Source organism: Anastrepha ludens, chromosome 3, assembly GCF_028408465.1.
Source record: "Anastrepha ludens isolate Willacy chromosome 3, idAnaLude1.1, whole genome shotgun sequence".
In the NCBI taxonomy this organism is placed as follows: Eukaryota; Metazoa; Arthropoda; class Insecta; order Diptera; family Tephritidae; genus Anastrepha; species Anastrepha ludens.
Window position 1 is genome coordinate 5,884,025 of NC_071499.1, and position 14,996 is coordinate 5,899,020.

Sequence of the window (14,996 nt, forward strand, 5' to 3'; positions counted from 1 at the left end):
ATCTATCGCTCAGTAGAAGCCGGTGGCTCATATCACACATACACACACACATCTACATAAATGCATGTATAGAAAGGTATCTGTCATAAGGCAGACAATTAAAATAGTGTAAGAGATATTGCGAGCAGTAGGCTACTGAGAGATATGTGGTCTGCCGGCCTTTATCGGTCACTGAGATACTCGCATTCTCGCTTTCGTTTATGTCTACAAATTCTCCCTCTCTAAGAGTAATATATTTTGCAAAAGCGGAATATTTGTAGTTTTTTTTAAGAAATAAACAAAAGGAAATTAACAAAAAAAAAAAAAAAATAGTTTTTTTTAATTTTTGATTTGTTTTATTAAATGAAAAAGTATTATTTTAGTAATATACAATAATATTTTTTATAAAATTTTTATAATAACATAAAATGGCAAAGCTAATACAGTTACAATTACATACAAATTGTATTCTCTTCAAGCTAAAGTTTGAGAACTCGTTTCAATAAATTTAAAAAATTAAATTCCATAATCAATGAGCGCAGAGATTAAAAAATTCTTAAATTTTTTTAAATAAATTACTCTTGTTTTACTTATGAATTCTTTATTTTTTACATTTCCAGTCAATTTCAGCAACACTAATCCTCGCGTTTTGGTCAAAGCGATCAACATAACAGGAAATTCGGTGTATTCGGTAAGACTCTGGTCGGCGAAAGCCGAATATCGTTCTCTCAATTCTCTCCTTAGTCTCATTTCGATTTAGATAATTTCTTACAAGTAATTAAATAGGGGTTTCCATTTGGAGCAATGAATAATAATGAATTAAGGGGGCAGCTAATCCAGCACTTTCAAATTTTCCATTTTTTTGCTTTAAAAATTCATTTACAATCTAAATAATATCTTTTCAATGTTTTTAGCTTAATAGAAAGTGTAACAAGTCCCTATAAAGTCAGTGAAGTGAAGAAGAAGATTTAAAGCATAATATTACAATATATGTAAAAAATATTTTTTTCACCCTTCCCAATATTAAATACGTTTTTTTAGTGGAAAGACTTAATATATAATTGAATATGTACTTGTTTCAATGGCTTACAACATAGCCAAATAAAGTTAATTAAAACGTTGAATCCAAATAAAATAGGCATGCATAAATATTTTTTTAACAGGAACAAATCATATCTTTTTCGGACTAGTTCGATTTCAGTCAAATATTGTCGTTGTTCTAGGGAAGTCACCTGCTGCAAATTCGCTTTGATTGCGAGCATTGGATACTTCAGCTACAAAGCAAATTTTACTACCAGTTGGTTTGTAGCAGCTTAAACATTACCTAGGTATACATGTACAGGGAATGCTGCTGGAGTGACAGCCCTTGGGTTGTTCCGGTAACGTAGACCCTACTGTCATGGGAACGACAATTCGAAGTGTTTTGTTTACTTGGTTGCCGCTTGTACTTATTGTTCAATGCTTGTAATTTTTGTATAGGGTTTTGTTTCACTTTTGACAAACACTGAAAAGTCCATGGCCGGCCTAACAAAGAAAACACATTATTTTTTTAAAATAGGCGTCAGTTTCAGCGATAATCTCTTCATTCGAACAAAATTTTTTACCGGCGGATATTTTTTTAGGTCTGCGAACAGCCAGTAGTCGCTGGGAGCCAAATCTGGTGAATACGGTGGATGTGGGAGCAATTCCAAGCTCAATTCATGTAGTTTTGCCATTGTTTTGGTTGACTTGTGACACGGTGAGTTGTCTTGTTTTTGATTAACAGTGAGCAAACGCTGCACCCACGTAGAAAAGAGCTTTCTCATAGTCAAATGCAGATGCAATATAGTTCAAGACAGTCTTTTGATATCTTTACGATGTCAGCTAACTCCCGCAACTTCACTTTTTGATCATTCAAAACGATTTTGTGGATTTATTTGATGTTTTTTGGTGTTACCACTTCATTTGGACATCCAATGCGTTGGCCATCACGGGTGTCTCTACGACCACGTTTGAAGTCAGCAAACCATCGTTTTATAACTGATGGAGCAGAGTCCCCATTACACTTTTCAAGCCATTGCCTCAGAGCATCAAGAAGCAGTGTAAAATTACCACCGATGATTCGAAAATAACAAAAGTAGCGTGACTCTTAGCTCAATAACTCACGAACTAATAGAATATTCTGATTTTTTAAATGAAATTTTAACAGCTGCCTTTTTAAGTTCAGTACTAACTGCAAAAGAGGTGAACGCAATACTACTACTACCATCTGTATGTTAGACCCGGGTCTTTTCAGCCCATGTGATATAAAAATTTAAATGCTCACACATAACAATCCTTGCCATTCTGCGAGACGCGAGTTCTCGTGGGTTAAGTATGTAGTTTGTCTGTTGTCAATCTACCAGGGTTGTACTTGCAAGTGTTTAAGTGAAAATATTTATCTATATATATATCTATATATATAAAAATGAAATGACGTTCGTTTGTACGCATTTTTTTGGGCCGATACGAGGCCAATTTTATTCGTTCTTTTTTCATATTATAGGGATCCACTAGGGGAAGGTTTTTAGCAAAAAAAATTTTTTTTTTTAATATTTTCTTCATATAAAAAAAGAAAAAATCAAAATATTGTACAAATTGTGTTTTTAGTGAAAATTGCCGCAGATTAAGTTTCGAATTAACATTCATTTTATTTATATGTACAACGTTTTTTGAATAAATATGCGAATTTTTCGTTATTGTGAAACGATTTGTGTCGTGTTGCTAAGTTGCAAATTTTTTTCGACGGAGAGTAAACATAAAAAACAACATGTTTATGATACAATCATGAATAATGTTAGCCATGGAACTGGTGGATTGTTTTTCTTGGATGCTCCTGGGGGAACAGGAAAGACCTTTTTGATTTCATTGATATTAGCAACAATTCGATCAGATAATAACGTTGCATTGGCACTCGCTTCTTCCGGAATTGCGGCTACATTACTGGAAGGCGGTCGCACAGCACATTTTGCATTAAAGTTGCCTTTGAATATGCAGGTAAATGAAACACCAACATGTAATATTTCGAAAACATCTGGAATGGCAAAAGTTCTTAAAGTATGTAAGCTCATCGTATGCGGCGAGTGTACTATGGCACACAAGAAACCATTGGAAGCACTTGATAGAACTTTGAAAGATCTACGAGGAAGCCAAACAGTCTTTGGAGGTGCCATGATTTTATTGGCTGGAGATTTCAGGCAAACATTACCTGTGATCCCAAAATCTACGGCTGCAGATGAAATCAATGCATGCTTAAAATCATCGTATTTATGAAGACTTGTAAACACGCTTACACTTGCTACAAACGTACGTGTTCAACTACAGAACGATCCGTCAGCAGCTGAATTTTCACACCAATTACTGAGAATCGGAAATGTCCAAATGTCTGTCGATCCAACAGGAATGATTACATTGCCTAACAATTTCTGCACTTTTGCACAGTCTAAAGGGGCATTGATACAGAGTGTATTTCCAAACATAGTTCAACATTACAAAAACCATGATTGGCACAGCGAAAGAGCTATTTTAGCTGGGAAAAATAAGGACGTCAATGATATAAATGCAGCTATTTTGGATCAAATACCTGGTGACATAGTTGCATATAAGTAAGTCAATGGACACTATTACTGATCAAGATGCTGTCGTAAATTATGCAACTGAATTCTTAAACTCACTCGATTTGCCAGGCCTACCACCTCATAATTTACGATTAAAAATTGGAGCACCGATTATTATGCTGCGCAACATTAATGTGCCACGACTTTGCAACGGTACCAGGCTCGCTGTGAAAAAGCTAATGGGTAACGTTATCGAAGCAACAATTTTGAAAGGGAAGTACAAAGGAGAAGACGTTTTGATACCCAGAATTCCACTGATTCCGACGGATTTACCATTGGATTTCAAACGTTTGCAGTTCCATATTCGCCTTGCCTTCGCTATGACAATTAATAAGGCGCAAGGAAATGTGCGGTATTAATTTAAAATACCCAATTTTTTCTCATAGACAAACGTATGTAGCTTGCTCACGAGTAGGCAAACCATCGACATTATTCATTTACGCAAAAGATGGAAAAACCAAAAACGTTGTCTACCAAAAAGTGTTACAATAAAGTTCGAATGAAAATCTATCAAAGAATTTGCTTTGTTTCGTATTAATTTTATTCTCTTTCAGCAAATCATTGAATTTATCGCGTAGCGTAGCGGGCGAGGGTACGCTAGTTTATTCATATTTCTTGTTACCTATAGAATGTCTTTATACAAAATTAAAATTAATTTGATTCAATTAACTGCATATTTTATAAAAAATAATTTTGTTTTTAATTAAATTGCTTAATGTGCAAACTTGAATTTACCGCTTCTACTGCACTACAGACATAGTGTAGATGTACATATATGCACTGTAGAATTTAATTTTCACACCATCACTGGTTGTGATTTACCTCTGAATTGACGCTGTTTTTATCAAAGTTTATGTTGCTGATAAGTTCTTATCGCAATTTCTGATTACTAGGAAAAAAACACAATTACTCAGGTACGTAATAAATGAGAGTTAAATGTGAGGAAATCGAAATAACTTAAGCGATTTTGGTTTTAAAAAGAAAACATTACTAAATAAAACTGTGTAGTGTCAAGTGCCTCATTCGCCCGCTCTATACTTTCAACTCTCTACTTTTACAGGACCATTCATTTCTTATTCATTCATGATTAGTGCAGCAAACTCCTCAACAATTCAATAAAGAGCGCCGTTCCCTCTTTCTGCTGCCAGCTGTGAATTATTTTAGCCGTATGCACAATATTTGCTTCTGGCCACTCGTAGCTAGAAGTATCAAACTTGTGGTCTTTCACATACTAGTATGGAACGAAGACATTTAAACTAGTTTGTTTTTGACAGTTTATTGCACACGACTTGTAACAAATATATATATATATACATATACATATATATACAATATACATATACGCATCCCCATATATTTATGCATGTGTATATTCATTTGTGTTTTACGAACCCAATGCATTCGATTTAGCTAGGAATGGAAAATATATATGTAGTTAATCCGCGTATTGCTTGTATTTCGTTAATTTTTACATACTTTTAGGCGTAGCTTCCTATACGTAGCACAGGGCCCAGAGCGTGTCAAAATTTTGAAATTACGTACAATTATTTATTTTCTTTTTACAATAAAAAAAAATGAAAAACGATATTTAAATTTTTTAGGCTTTTTGTTCAACTTCTTTTACATACGAAAATGAAAACAAAAACTTTTTTTTTAACTTTAATATTTAAAAAAATGGCGCTGAAGCTGACTCTCCCGCAAAATTGGACCTGCACGGCGTTGTCTATTTTGGCTCTTCTATTTATCTAAAACACAAAAGCCAAAAAACTTATTAATCAGTATGATTGTAGTTATGCCCCGCTACTGGAATAAAAAAAAAACATTTGACAAAATGGCGCGATTTTGAATTGACACTCTAATCAAAAATATACAAAATAATTGAAATAATAATATGATTCCAGAACGGGCGATAGCCTTTGATGTTGTGAACAACATATTGAAATTTCCGACGATTCGGTTGAATAAAGGGTTTTCCAATAAGAGGTGCTATTTTGATATTCAAAGAAAAATTCTATTTTTTAATATAATTCATCGGATTCAACGGAGTGGAAAATAACATCAGCCAAATGACCACCATGACCACGCTTGCAGGACAATATCCTTTTCATGAAATTTTCCATAACTGAATAGCAAAGTGGTTGCCCTATGTCCTCGATAGCCTCTCGAATTCCATCTTTGAGGTCTTGAATCGACCCTGGGCTGTTGGCTGTTGGCGTAGACCTTCTCTTTGACGTGGCCCCAAAGAAAAAAGTCACAAGGTGTTAAATCACAAGAACCCGGTGGCCAATTGTGATCACTTCTTCGAGAGATAACACGATCCGGAAACTTTTCCCGTAAAAGATCAATGGTTTCGTTGCTTGTGTGACACGTAGCGCCGTCTTGTTGAAAATAAACGTTGTCCAGATGAATATTCAAAATAACACCTGTTATTGGAAAATCCTTTAAAACACACAAGAAAGTTCAGCAAACTTTCGAACTTTTTACTCAAAATTTTAAATTGTTTTCTGCTACTCAGTTTTATGGTCCGTTTAATTCAAGTGCAACAAAGTGCAAGCCTGAAGTTGCTGTACGTGTGTACGTACTCGTATGTGCAATAGTTATTTGTTTTGGGCGCTCGTTTCCCTGCCCAGTTGTTTGTACGCAGGTATTTATAAACATTGCTGCTGCAACATTTTATGCTAACCTTGGTATTGTTTCCATTGTTTAATTTTTGCGCTTTTTCCATTTGCTTTCATTGTTTGGCTTAGGCTTTTTTATTTGCGCTTTTGTAAACGAGTATTTTGCTTGCAGCTGTAGCTCCATAGTGCAGTAATTTGTCAAGAGCGCGCCTCTTTACAATGTTGTGTGTATAGATATTTTTGAACAGAAAAAATGCTTGTCGTACGATAAGATTGCATTAAATTTGTATTTTATTATGTTTTCGCCGGCTTGTCGAGCAGCCGTTGCAGTAGCCGTAGTTGTTTGTTCGAGTAATTTATGAAAATATCGGCTGACTGTGTCATGTTGCAAATGAGTAAGAACTCGCTTTTGGATTGCCGCTATTGTATAGCGTAGAAAAGTGGAGGCTGCCATTTCGAGTTGAACTTAATTTTTTAACTCTGTCTCGCCATGGGTAAGAGTCTAAACTTTCACAATTTTATCGCTAGATTAAAAAGCTAAACTAAAGTCAATGGTCTCCTAATCCGAATGCTCTAAATATCCTGTTTACTGAATGTTGGTAGCCGAATAGAATTAATAAAAAAATAAAACATGAAAAAAATATATATTATATTATATATTATTTATATGTAGTATATTAAATGGCATCTTACTAACAGCTCATGGATAGTTCCAAGTGCAAAAACCGAATTCTTAAAAGAGTCTTGACGAGTTCTTGCGAAAATAGCTTACTTTGATTATTTGGAAGTAGCTTTTTTAATGCCACAAAAGTAGGCGTATATGCCTATGAAAGTGTCAAGAGTAAGCTTTTGTGTCACACACTTAGGTTAGGTCACTAGGTAATCATAAAAATGCTTTTAAAGGGCATAAAACTATGCGTTTAATAACAGACAAAACTACAGTTGTTTTTAGTTAAGAACAGGAAAAGAACGAACAAAGCAAATAAAGTGGCAAAAAACCAAAAAACAAAAAAGTTATTTTCATTATACAGCTCGTTTTTCAGGGGGTGAGGGGTCAGAGGGGGGTCAGAGCCCGGAAAAAATTATGATTTTCAATAATGAGCAATTTTTTTTTGCTAGTCAATTGTTTAATTTAAAAAAAAAAAATAAAAACATAGCACTAATACATCATATTTCGACTTGACTTTAGAAAATTTTCAATATTAATAATTGTAAAAGTTATCGCTGTTTGTGTGGAGCCCGTTTCTCCAGAAGGCCCTTGCGGTGATCATCACAACTCCTTGGAGATTCATCTAAAATCAATCGGACAAGAGAAATTAGTTTTTTAATAAATAATCTTGTGCCTGATCGAAGCTTTGTTTTCAAAATTAACAATATTCTCAGCCTTATTAAATATTTTTCAGATTTTCGAGAAAAAAAACCGACAATTAATTGTTTAAAAAAAAATCGAAATTTTTGAAACAAAAAAAAAACCCTTCGATCAGGCACGAGTTTTTTATGTTTTTCAAAAGCAGTATACATTTTATTGAAATCTACAAAGCGATTTTTAAGTTACAGTGAACACCAGTTCAAAAAACATAGTTTTGAGAAAAACGCATTTAAAGATTTGCTATCCGCTCCGGAGCGCCCGAGTGCGCTTTGTTTATTGTTGAATAACTCGAAAAGTACAATATTTGTCGAATTTATTTCAAATTTTCACATAATATTTTGAAGATATTATATTCAAAAAGAATGCAACAAAAAAAATCAAATTTTTTGAAAATTCTGACCACCCCTAACCCCTTAATATAAGTAAAGTTTTAAACTCTAAATACTTTAACGTCAACTTCTAATTACTTTAACTTAATCTGGGCGATAATATCAGTTTTTAAACTTTATTTAATTAAATCGAATTTAAAATTAATCGTAGAATTTTGTTTTTGAATAATTTTGCCTATTTTTCTTCTTAGCTTAAGGGGTTATATACAGTTAAAAGGCCAAAAAAAGCGAATTTTCCAGAATTTGTACACATATTATGTTATCTTTTATCTGTATTCTAAGACTTAGTATTAGTAAAGATATTTATTTGGAAAAGAGCTACAGCTGATGCCCGGGAGCTCCTCTCAAAAAAGACGTTTTGCGATGACCACTTATCTCTAAGCTGGGATCCTCTGAAATTAAAAAGCCAAACAGATTTTGTTAAAGTAATGTTAAATCTAGTAACTAATCGAAGGAATAAGGAAAATACATTTTTTGACAAAATGGCGGAATCTCAAAAAAAAAAAAAAAAAAATCGATTTTGAGCGAAATTTCGGCCTTAAATTGTTTATAAAAAAAATATTTATCAGTGAGAAAAAATCTTCGATTAATTACTAAAAAATATATTTAAGAAGCTCGTGTTAAAGTTTGAGACTAATCAGTTTAGCCGTTTTTGAGTAATGTTGGTCACCGACTTTGAAAAAAACGCGGTTAAAGTTTGAGAAGCACTTTACAAGCACTCGAAAACGCCTTTTCAAATTTGCGTGTAACTTCGAAAATATTCACCGGAACGATATTAAATTTTCTTTGTGACTTCTCAAATGTAAGTCTTGGTCGGCCAATTTTCTCCCTTCTGTTGGATGTAAAGCAAACACTTTTTTAATCCTTTCATTTTGCATTATTATAATGTGGCCAATCCATCTAATCCGCTGCGCTTTAACAAAACTTATTACATTCGTGCCACCAATAAGGTTTTCAATTTCGTGGTTGTAACGGATACGAGACGTGCCGTCTTCAAACCGAATATGACCGAATATTTTTCTCATAATAATTCTTTCAAATCTTAATAGCTGGCTTATATATACCACTAACTTCCAATGCCCATAATTCAGAACCAGAATATGAACCGGACGCATCAAAATTTTATAAATTTTGATTTTCTGTGTTCGTGATAAAACCTTTGGTCTGAAAAATTTAATATTTGCACAATACGCCTTTTTGGCCGCTTTAGTAATTTTATATATATCAATTGATGAGTCTTTATTCGCCAATAGAACAAGTCTGAAGTATTTGAATTTATTAATGCTTTCAAAAACAAAATTATCCATAACTAGATCGGTGCTAACTTAGTTATTTCAGCATTGACATTCAGTCCTAGATATATTGCTTTTGTTTTCAGTTGCTTAAATTTGCAAATTAGCTTGTTTTTTTTGCTTGGCATGATGAGAACGTCAGCAGCATGTGTACATATTTCAAAATCCTTGTCAAATATTGTTCCGTGCAAGTTAATATCCTTTATAACTATGTGCAGTGTTAGGTTGAAAATCATAGGAAACCATGCGTCTCCTTGCTCTACACCAGGCAGGACCTAGGAGGGTTCAGATATTTCGGCTTGTACTAGTACCTTGCAAGTAGATAGTATTCTTTAACGTGCAGAGAATGCCAAGTTTTTGGAAGCATGTAAACAGGCAGAGGATTTCAATGTTGTGCTCGAAAAATGTTTCAAATATTTGGTTTATCAGAAATCTCGATCAATTGTTCCTAAATTTTTATTATTTTCGCATATAATTTTTACTATTGGGTTGGCTGCGAAGTAATGGGGTTTTGTTTTTTAGAAAATCAAAGACAATTTTTTCATGAAACTAAATAACTTTATTCTGTAATGCATTGCCCATTTGATCAATGACCTTTTGTCATCTTTCAGGCAGCATCATAATCCCACGTTCATAAAACTTCTGGTTTTTATTAGCAAAAAACTGAATTAGGTAATATACAATTTGACATCATCATCATTATTGAAATTTTTACCATTCAAGGAGTTTTGTAAAGGTCGAAACAAAAAGTAATCAGATGGTGCAAGGTCAGGACTATAGGTATATAGTGGATGTGGGAACACATCCCAACCAAGCTTAAATAATTTTTGCCGAGTGATCAAAGATATGTGTGGCCCTGCATTGTCATGATGGAATAAAATACTTTTTCGATTTGTCAATTCGGGCCGCTTTTCTTCAACTGCATTGTTTAATTTCGTTAGTTGTTCAATGCAGACATCAGAATTGATCGTTCGGTTCGATGGTAAGAGTTCAAAGTAGACAATTCCTTTGTAATCCCACCAAACTGATAACAAAACCTTCTTTTAATGAATATCAGCAGTTGATGTTGTTTGAGTTGGTTCACCTGGCCTGCTTCACGATCTTTTCTGCCTGATATGTAAACAACCCATTTTTCATCGCCAATTATCAGTGGTTTTAAAAATGGATCATTTTCATTAAGTTTTTTTAGCAAATCGCAGCTGTTAATGCGATACGTTAAATGAGTTTCTTTCAGTTCGTGAGAAACCAAGTATCGAGTTTTTAAACATAGCCAAGATGCTTTAAGTGATTTTCAATGCATGTATGTGTTACATGAAGCTTCTCTGCAATCTCTGTGATGATCCGAATCGATTATTGCTTTGATTAGGGCGCCATCAACTTCAACTGGACGATCAGAGCGTTTTTCATCTTTGAGTGAAAAATCACCAGAACGATGCGGTTGTGATGCGTTTTCCCTTTGTGGAAATAAAAAAAGCAAAATATGTCGAAAATGTTCCTGAGTTTCCATTTTTCAACGAACGCCAACGAAAACTACGCAACCTATCGAAACACTTTTTTTACTGATTGACAGCTCAATTGCCAACTATCAAATAACAAAGTGTGTTTTACATTTGTCCTACGTCTGCAACCTAAAAATTCAACTGAAGCCATCTATGAGTGAAATCCGCAATTACTTAGTTACCAACCCAATAGATAGTGTACATATCTGTTCGTACAAGGCTTGCCCTCCATCCTTTAAGAGCTCCTCTGCCTTGTTGTTTTTTAATTTAGTTATTGCTGCGCTAATTTATTATTTTTTTACTAAATAAAAAAAATGAAAAAAAAAGATTTTGAGTGATGGAAATATTTATTTTGACCTTTATACGCTCTATTACTTTTCTGTTTAGCAAAAAATATAGTCGATAGTATGATCAATTTTTTTTTATACTATTGTATTTTATGTGCTTAAGCCGAGAAATCCCTAAAAAACGCAATTTTTTTTGCACAATTAACTAATGTGTATTTTCATAATATTGTGCACAAATTTTAAGGGGTTAGCGGTAGTAAGAATTTTAAGTATTTAAGTATAATATCTTAAAAAATATTGTGTGAAAATTTGAAGTGAATCCGACAAATACTTTTCTAGTTATTCAACAATTAACAAATGCGTTTTTTTCAAAACTATGTTTTTTGAACTCTAGATCACTGTAACTTAAAAACCGCTTGGTAGATTTCAATAAAATTTATACTGCTTTTGAAAAAAACATAAAAAACTCGTGCCTGATCATTTATTGAAAATCACCATTTTTTGGGCCTCTGACTACCCCTAACCACTTATATCGAAATTCAAAGGCTTGTTTGAACAGTAGTCTTTGAGCGTGACCCTCCTTAAAGTATGTTTTTCCGAAAATTGTGTTTGTCAAATTGACATCTCAAGTGAGACGGGGCGCTTTACTTTTAAGTTTTGTTTTCAATACAATTCTACAGTTTTAAAGTAAAGTAGAAAAAAGGGCAAATATTAGTAAATAATTTTTTTTTAATAATAAGTCATTTTATTTATTAAAGTGTTGAAAAAGTTCCGAAAATAATGACTTTTTCCTCAGCCAAAAAAAATCTTCAAATCGCTTCATTTTTGGTTTTCTAAGTTATTGCGCCGACTGCAGGCGCAAAGTGTCGAAACAAATAAATTCCATTAAGATCGATTCTTGATTTTAAGTTTTATTTGCCGCCATGCCACGAATCGTCATCTGTCCTAAATTTATCGTACAGGGTTAGACTCCAAGATCTCTTGTGTTGATCTCTAACGCGTGAGCCTTGTAGATTCCAGTCTAAGGCCATTCTGCTGATGTCAGTCGCAAATTTCCGCAAACTATGACCAATCCATCTCCATTTCCGCTTGAGCATCGCAATTTCAACTGACTTTAGCCTATCTCGGGTGAGGAGCTCATCATTTGAGCCACTCAGCTGTCGGGCCACCATCAAGATCTGAAGCTTTTTTTGTTATTGAAACTGCAACAGACCATGCTTCTCAGCCCTATATGAGTACATTTCTAGTACATTGGAAATATCAAAATATTTCTTAATTCGTATAATTTGTCATTTGTCTGAATGTGATTATGCAATGCCTATGTAAAATTTTCCGTCCCAATTCCCTCGACTACTTCTTTATAATCTTAATAATCGGTTTATTATAATTTAACGCAAATTTTAATTAAAAAGGCTTGATTGCATTATGTCTTATTTAGTCAAAACTAATTTTTCAAATCGTTCAGTTATTAAGTAGGATTTTTTTCATATTAAAAAGTCAGCTCTATTTGTCTGAAAACAAAATAATCAAACCTTTTTTATACATGCAAGCAATTCAAAGAACGTGTTCGCCTCGCGCCCACTGCAGTTAAGTTAAGTTCTGTTCGATGTTTTACGTTGATTGATTGCGAGCAAAAGGGGCTTGGCTTGGTGACTTACTGTTATCGTTCCTTTCTAGCAGTCGCTGTTGTTAAGACATTGCAAATGTGTTTATTCTCAGCAGGCTATGTACACAGTAGCAGTGGGATTTTTCCAACATACAGGTTGGTTGAAAAGTAAGACGGAAGCTAAAATAAAATAATATGCATTGTTTAATAAAGTTACATTTTTTATTCAATATAATATAATTCAATAATTTTATACCATCTCTGTAATGATTTTTTGGAAGCTCTTTGAAATAACTTTTCGAACAGTTTTTCTATATATAAAATATAGAACTCAGTGATCTAAACTGCCTTTTGATAGCAAAAAAATCATGCTTAGTTAAACTTGTATTTTCACAAACAAAATCATACGTTCGAGCGGACGTTCACTACGTGGTTGCTTTTGTTATTGTACCAGCGCAGAACATTCCCACAAATTCTTTTGGGGAATTCTTTGGGCAATGCTACAGTGACAGTTGAATTTAAGTTTAAGGAGGCTCGAAATTTATTCGGACTAGGCTTGCCAACTTTTAAAACGCCTAAGGGAAGGGAAAATAATTGTTAAGGAGAACTTTGTATGAAGCAGTCGTTTCTTTTGGAGGACACACATTTCCTAGAAAAAAGTAGGGCAAAAAGCCTTTTTGGTTTGATGATTTCGAAAAGCCGAGTAACCTTTGTGTGTAATTGAAAAATCTACATGGCAAACTCGACAATGCGCTTTGGTTGATTATACAATAAGTGCTTTTTATCGCTTTATCTCGATCTCATATTTATGTGGTTGTTTTGGTTTAAACACAAAAAAGGCCGCGCGGAAATGCTTTGTCTGAATTCGAGGAGGGATCAATTTTAGCATGGAGAGAGAGAGAGACCTTAAATGCGAGAGATTACTTTAAAATTAAAAAGGGGAAATACTGAGGTTTTGCATTACTACCATTTCAAAGAAAAATACGGACGTACCAGGAGAAGTGGTAGATAACCAAAACTTAGCGATGGAGATGTTCGGGAAATGTTTAGCTATACCATAAATAAATCAAATAGCCCTGCTGAAATTAAACACACTCATAGGAAAAGAAAAATGGGAAAGAGTGTTTTTCCCGATGAAAAAAATTAATCTAGACGGATGAGGTAGGTAGGTAGGTAGGTGAAATGGTTGAAGTGCCGGTCTGGCATTCCTCAAGTAGCACTAAAGCGCCGTTTTGATATCATTATGAGACCTCCAACAGGCAGATATCTACAGTCAGCCAGTGCTGTTGATATAATGAAGAAGATTGATGGGATTTAGGTTGGCGCACTGCCCCAGGGTGTCAAAGAAAGGAGCACCCAGTGCTCTTAATCGTCTAGCTGCCAAACCCGGGCATTTACAGAGAAAGTGCACTACAGACTCCTTCCTGAAAGGTCCCCAAAGCTTCTGCAATGGGGGTTAAATGGTAACCCTGATTTTTCCGCGTGTGTGCCGATCGTCCAGTGACCGGTACGCACAGCTATGAGTTTGGAAACTGAATAGCGAGGAATCCAAGGGACTTTCTGAGTCCTCCGTATATTGTACTGGGGCCAATGGTTTTCGAGCTCAAATACGCAGTTCAGTGTTTCCACCATGAAAAGCAATTAAAGATGTGAATTAAAAATATACAAAAAAGAGAGTATAGCTTTTGAGGTGAATTTTTTAGTCTTTGGGGAAGACATAGAACATTTCGTGGCAAAGCAGATTGGTTGGGGGCAAGCCTAATTAAAACTCTACGTGGTTCATATTCAACGCTTGTATGGCCAAGTTTAAACTTTAAAACCCAGCGGTGTACAGTAGGAATCGAGGTAGCGGTTTTCTTTAACATTTTTTTAATGAATTTCTGTTATCTATAAACACTTAAAACAAAGAATTTTATCACAGGGTTGAACGGAACTTCGGGGATGTGGACTATTCCATGACTCAGTTCCTCTCGGGCCACGGTTACTTCCGAAAATTGCTATCCCGCATGAGTAGGGCAAGCGACTCTAAGTGCATACACTGCGAAACACCAATCGTTGACACCGAACTTACGTTCTTGAGCTGCGACAGATGGCTCGTGGAAAGAGATGCCCTGAGGGAGCAGATTGGCGACATCGCTCTGACCATTGTGATCGAGGATAACTGGAATGTGGTCAAAAGATACGATCCATAGCATCAAGCTGGCTACAAGCATGGTTGACTCAGCCGTGAGCGAATAGAACTGATGCATTTCATGGACGTCATTCTGCGCCCTCCCGAAATAATGCAGAGATTAGTCCCGGTAAGGGAGTCTCCCAGAAGAG